We start from the raw sequence: 6,892 nt of genomic DNA on the forward strand, positions 1-6,892 counted from the left end.
CAAATACTGGTGCAAGTCTTCCTTCCTTGACATTAGTCTACCTAAACCAAGGAGATGGCAGTAGACTTTAGGAAGAGTCCGATTATCATCTCTCCTGTTTTTATCAATGATCAGGCTGTTGAGGTTGTGAAGCAGTGTAAGTATCTTGGATGAAAAGCTGACCTTTGAGCTTCAGGTGGACGCTGTGTGCACCTGAAGCTCATCAGCTCATGTATTCTCACCTCAAGCTCCGGTGTTTTAATGTTGACAGCACTTTCATGAAGGTGTTTTATCCCTGTTTTATTGAATCACTTCTCACCTTTTCTTTTATCTGCTGGTGTGGGGTACTTAACTTGAAGCACAGAAACAGGTTGCTGAGCATTGCAAAGGTTTGCAGTATAATTGCAGGCACAATCTTGGACCATTTGACTGATGTGTACATGATCAGAACACTAAGGAGGGCCCAGTCAGTCCTGGCTGATCCCAGTCACCCCTTATTCAGTCAATTCAGGTTGCTTTCATCTGGCCGCAGATATAAAATGCCAGCTTGCAGGACAAATAGGCAAAAAGACTCATTTGTCTCTTCTTAAATAACCTCACCTGACCCTATCATTGTATTATTTCTTTGCAACTAACACAGTGTGAGGTCTTTTTTGCATCTATTTATGTATTAATTGTATATTTATCTGTTTGTTTGTTTTTTATCTGCACAACAAATTGCCCCTTGGGGATAATAAAGATATCCTGTATCCTGTAAATGAGATTTAGGCCCCGGGCCACACTGCACGCGTGAGCAGCGCGTGATGGCTATCTCGCTGAACTGCTGCGGCTCGCATGTGCTCGTATGTGCTCACACATACAGTGTTATGACTGTATGTGTGAACTGTAGGCTGCAGAGGTCCCTGCTGCTGTATCTACTGTATTTCCACAATTAAAAGCCAATGGAGCCATGTAATCCATTGCATTGCCAACAGCACAGTACTGCAAATATTTTACAATAAAACGCCTCCTGTTAACAAATCAAGGATACTGTCCACAGAAATGTTGTAGGAGTGCTTTTATTTTTATACAGAACCAGGAAAAGTTGAGCAAAACAGATATGTATATTTCTTTATGTCTGTGAGTGATCAAGACATTAGTCAGAGGTAGTAATCTCTAGATGTGGTGTACCTGAGCAGCTCTGCTCACGCGGGCAATGTTGCTTCTCTAACCTGTTAACACAGGCGCTGGAAAAAACTCAACAGGTTCTGCGATACATACACAGCGCTCACGCATGCAGTGTGACCCGGGCCTTACTCAGGGTCGGGGAGGACAGAGGGCTGTTGTCAGAGAATGATGCAGCAAGCGAACACGCCATCTGCGGACAGTTTACCGACTTGGCGAACGGACTTCACTACAAACTGATTGGCTGTAAAAACAGGTGACATGCCTTATGTTTTACAACCAGCTACTGGCAACTTGACAAGCTGAGTCACAGGTGACACCATCAGCCTACTTGAGTCGAGTTGAGAACAACCGTTTCAGACCGCTGCAACTTTTGTCTGCAGTGTTCTAAAATGGTTTTGTCTCGTCGCAAATCTTTGGTCTGAACTGGGCTTTAGATATAATATGAACCGTTTTATGAGGGTATGTTGACTGGATTAAGGCTTGTGAGTTATAGAACTTACATTTACCCTCACTTTCCAAATTTTGAAATAGGCTAAATTTAAACATATGTATTCTGTTGTACATACAAGGAGTTAGATAGTTACCAACATGTCCAAGTCGCTTTGTAAGTTCACTTCTAACATTTACAGTATTCTCAGCATGTTTTATTAGAACTCAACAAAGCATCCGTGTGTAACATTACTTAATTTTTAGCATGTATGAACAAGAGTGTGGAGCAAGTTTAGGTCTTAAGTGTTTCCCTCCGTCATGACATTCCTCATCGGCTTACCCTCTGACCATGTCATGTGTCTTACTGCCCGGCCTTCAGTTCTTTGATTTGGAGGGGTTTGGGCGGGAGAGCCACTAAATCCTAAGATACAGCATTCATGACTTTATAACTTATGTACTTTATGTCCAGTACATTTCTTACACACAACTTTAAAGTAAAAATCTTGGACTTGCTTATGCAGAGGTGTAGGAAGCGACCTTCCTCACAATACACAGCTGACTACCATTGAAAATCTCATCTATTACATTGTGTAGGGTGCTTATTATTATTCATAGGCTTCACAAATGGACAAAAAAATCCGCCCCTCAACACATAAGCACATGCACACATGCATGAATGCACACATACACTTACTGATGAGATCCATGATCTTTGCTAGTCCGTGTGTGAGTGTGGGAGATAAATGGCAATCATTTCAATTGTCTGTTGGTGACTAATAAGGGTTTGAGGAACCAGTCAGTTGTATGCGTGAAACATGCAATTTATGCTTAAATAGAGGTTGGAATTAGTTCACAGCTAATACTAGAGTTTTACCAGAGAGAGAAGGAAAAAAAAAATCAATCTTGGACTTGTTCTTTGCTATTACAGATACTGATGAGTGCGTGCTCCTGTTTTCAGACCGAATAAATCATCCCCTCCCTGTGATTTGAATGTGTAAACTTATGTTGTTGTCTGTTGAACATTTTGTTGAACATTTACATTTATATACCATACATCACTGACTGCATTGTTTATGACAAATAGCTGCCATGGCTGTAGAAATCACTGAAGCGAGAGAAAGAAAAACAATTGGGATGGAAAGCTTATGGCGTGCTGCCATATTAAAATTGTAATTCTGGGATGGCAACTTGTCTAAATGATGACACGCGTCCGTATGATTACTTTCTCACTCTGCGATTCAAGCAGAAAATTAAATCTCGGATGAAATGTATGGCATCTCAATATTGAACTACGAGTCTCTTGTGGCAACAGATTTGACAACCACCGTTCTTTCCTGCGTCATTTCGTCAAAGTTGGATTTTTCAGTGGAATTTCTTTTCACCCTGAGTAGCTGTTGATAATACAGGTATCAAAAGAAACACCATTTCCCCAGTGGTGTTGTGGTTTTCTAGGTGTGAAGGAATAAATAATCTTTTGTTGTGAAGCTGGTAAAACATGTAGCGAGATATGGGGTAAACCCACTTTTAAGGCTCATTCAAAGGAAAAATCCCTTTTGTATGCTGCACTATTAGATCTTAATAGTGCTCCCTGGGAGTTATTTTCAGAAATGAGAACTTGTAGTTTAGCTTATTGTTGTACCCATCCTTTAATGTACTGAGAAAAGCTGTCCATGCAGCAATCAAAACTAGGACATGAGACATTTTTGTCATAATAAACTATGATGACAGGATGCAAAACCTAAAGGCAAATACTCGCTACTAGCTGTCAGCAGTCCCACGTAGTAAAAATTAAAAATATCACACTTATGCAACCCTGTTGAAAGTGAGAAATTCCTTGTATCCATCATGCATGGTTTATTTTAAATTCACAAGCTACTTTGGATGTGGTTGTTCAAAGGAGATAAACACATGAAGCCCTCAAAGCTTTAGCAACAAGATGTCATTCTTATTAAGTTGCAATGAATTCTGGTCTTCTGTAGCAACTGTTGATGTAAGAATCAGCCCGCCTGCCTCCTCTATTCTCCCTGTATGATTGATGAATTGTTGGAGCGGGATGACAGCTCCAGAATGAAAGAAGTCCCGGCTGTTTGATTGTAAGGAACTTAGTCTACAGCCTGATGTTTATAACGATGTAGATCACAGACAGAAAATCTGCTTTCCAACTTCAAAATAGCAGTGCTTAAATGTTAACGTGTGGTTATGTGATTTATACGATGGGAAGTCGTCTGAAGGAGTATTATACCAAACAACAGAATAAACTCAGAAGCAGAAGGTCAAGTATATCACCTACAGCTCCAACAATGACAATGATGGCTGGACAATTTAAAGGAACAGTTCACCCCAAGATCAAAAATACATATTTTAGCTCTTACCCATAGCACAATTTATCAGTCTAGATAGTTCTGGTGTGAGTTGCAGAGTGCTGGAGATATCGGCCGTAGAGATGTCTACCTTCTCTCGACTAATTTGGTCTGCTGTGGGTTGAGCTTGTTTGCTGACAATACCTATTTGTTGGAAATAAGAGCAATGAGACTGAAATGTTCCGTAGAACCAAAACAATTAGCTTAAAAAGGCTACAAAGGTAAGTAGACCTGTAAAATTTGGTGCTATTTCTATGTTAATTCACATTAAACATTATTATTTCATTAATTATTAATATTTAAGTAGAGTAACAGTATTTGGTGTTGGAGGCCAACACGCTCCCACTGGCAGTGTCTCCACACATCGACATGGAACCAGTGAACAGAAACCAGGAATGTGGAAGCAGAGCTCTTGGTCGAGGACAGAAGGCTGAGTGGTTTACCAGGGAGCAGGTGAAGCCGGAGAGGTCAGCAACGAGGAAGCAGTCCAGAAACACATGCTGGAATGTCTTGCATAGGAATGACAAAAACAATCTGGCAACAAGAGTCTGGGAAGCTGCAGCAGTTGGCTTGATGAGGTGGGTGTGGTGGACCAGCAGGAGTGGGTGATGTGTGGACAGGTGATAGGCTGGCAGGTAGATGTGGTGGAGAGGCAGGCTGAGTGGAAATTTACTGAGAGAATGGCATGAATGGAAGGTCGGAGGTGCACAGTGTGACACAGAGTGTGAAGTGGTCGAGATGAAAGTCAGTACTTTCAAGTGTGAGGCCATGGTTCTCGGCTGGAAAATGGTGGATTGCCCCCTCTGGGTTAGAGGAGAGTTACTGCTCCAAGCGAAGAAGTTTAAGTATCTCTGGGTTAGTGAGTGAGGGTAAAATGGAGCAAGAGTAGGATTGGTGGTTTGGTGCGGCCGGCCCAACATAGTGAAGTGCTAAGCTGAAAGGCAAAGCTCTTGATTTACTGGTCCATCTACGTTCTGACCCTTACCGATGGTCGTGAGCTTTGGGTAGCAAAGAACGAAGAATGAGATAGCAGATACAAAAGGCAGAAATTACTTTCCTCCCTAAGGTGGCTGGGCTCAGCCTAAGAGGTAGGGTAAGGAACTCGGGCATCCGGAGAAAGCTCAGGAGCTGCTGCTCCTTCACATCAAAAGGGGTCAGTTGAGGTGGTTCGAGCATCTGATCAGAATGCCTCTCATCAAATAATGGATAAAGCTTCTATGATGTCACCCACTAGCTTGTGGACTCCCATTTTGAAACCTCAAATTCGGAGCTTAGGCTGTCGTCATCTTGGTTTTTTTGGAGCCAGAAGTGACCACATTTGGACGAGAGGTTAGAGCTGGGGTGGATCTGACTCATAGACTGTAGTGACGCCTCACAGACAGCCTGTCACTCAACTGGCCCCACCCTTAAATATGCAAAACTCTGAGCCTTGATACAATGTAAAGAGGTGAATTATATAAAAACATCTCCCCCTGTACAGTTGTCATGAATGTTGAAATTAGCTCTAGAGACCAAAACTGTTTTTTGTAAACATGTTTATTTCTGCTGTAAAGTTGAGCATTTGAACATGGGGGTCTGTGGGGATTGACTCGCTTCTGGAGCTGGCCTCAAGCGGCCACTAAGGAACTGTAGCTTTTGGCTGCTCCGCACTTCAGTTTTCAGCCCTGGAGGTTGCCCCTTGTTGCCTCCTGGGTGTCTCCCGTCAAGTGGTTTTACGGGGATTTCCAACTAGTAGGAGGCCTCGGGGCAGACCCATAACACACTGGAGGGATTATATATCTCATCTGACCTGGGAACGCCTCGGGATCCCTCAGGAGGAGTGGGAAAGCGGTGCTGGGGAGAGGGGTGTCTGGAATACCATGTTCAGCCTGCTGCCTGCGTGACCTTGCCCCAGATAAGTGGATGAAAATGGATGGATACAGTATTTGAATCCACCTTTTACCTGTGTAACTGTTAGATTTGTTTTGGTTCCAGTCACTGTTTGATTTTCATTTCCCACCCAACTACATATTATTAATGCTATGTTACCCACAGTGTCCACTCTAGTTCATTTTTCCCACTATGAATTATTAATGGGATGTAAACAGTACTTTAATAGCATCTGTTGACGTTATTTAAACATTTAAAAAGACGCATACACTCTCACTTATACACAAGTGGACTGGAAAATATTGCCACACTGAAGGCAAGGTTGGGTAGACTTGCTGGAGGGTGAAAGCTGCTGTTGAATCTGGTCTCAGTTCAGAGAAGTGGTCTCAGATCCTGCTTAAAATTTTGGTCTGAGTTTTGCCAAGTCCACCACAGTCCCTCCTGGCATCTGCATTTATTTTCTTAATGACTCCACACACCTCATGTCATTACGTTAAGTATGAATCATGGAAGTTGGCGAGGTGATGTTGTGGTTTCCAGGTGTCACTTCTGGTCCTCTGTAAATTGGAGGAAAGAAAACAGAGACGGTGAAATAACATCATCACTAATGAGAACCAAACTTTTTATATTCTGCTGAAAGTAAGCCTGCAAAGATGACCCCCTACCAAACAGTGGGCCAAAAACTGAAAATGACATGACACCAATGCATGTTTATTTTGCTTGGTGATTTAAATAGGGCTTTATTTTCTCTGTTCTTTGTCTTTATTTAAGCCTGGGACTGTAGTAGGGCTGAACCCTAATAGTCAACCAAATGTTGGTCAACCAGAAAGGTCATTAGTCGGCAAGATTTCAATGTTAACAATGCTACTGATACTATTCTTTCTCAGACCTTGAACTCAAACCATTGCGTAGCACGCCCAAAATATGTTATTTCATAATTACATTAATATTGTAAATATGCAAGCACCGAGTTGACTAATGGCCCAAAATGATGACTATTTGTCGATTAGGAAAATTTTTAGTCAAGGGTAGCCCTAGACCGTAGTTTAAATCATGGCGAGCAGTGTCAAACCAATGGGAGTAATGAC

The sequence above is a fragment of the Epinephelus moara genome, chromosome 12, assembly GCF_006386435.1.
Source record: "Epinephelus moara isolate mb chromosome 12, YSFRI_EMoa_1.0, whole genome shotgun sequence".
NCBI lineage: Eukaryota > Metazoa > Chordata > Actinopteri > Perciformes > Serranidae > Epinephelus > Epinephelus moara.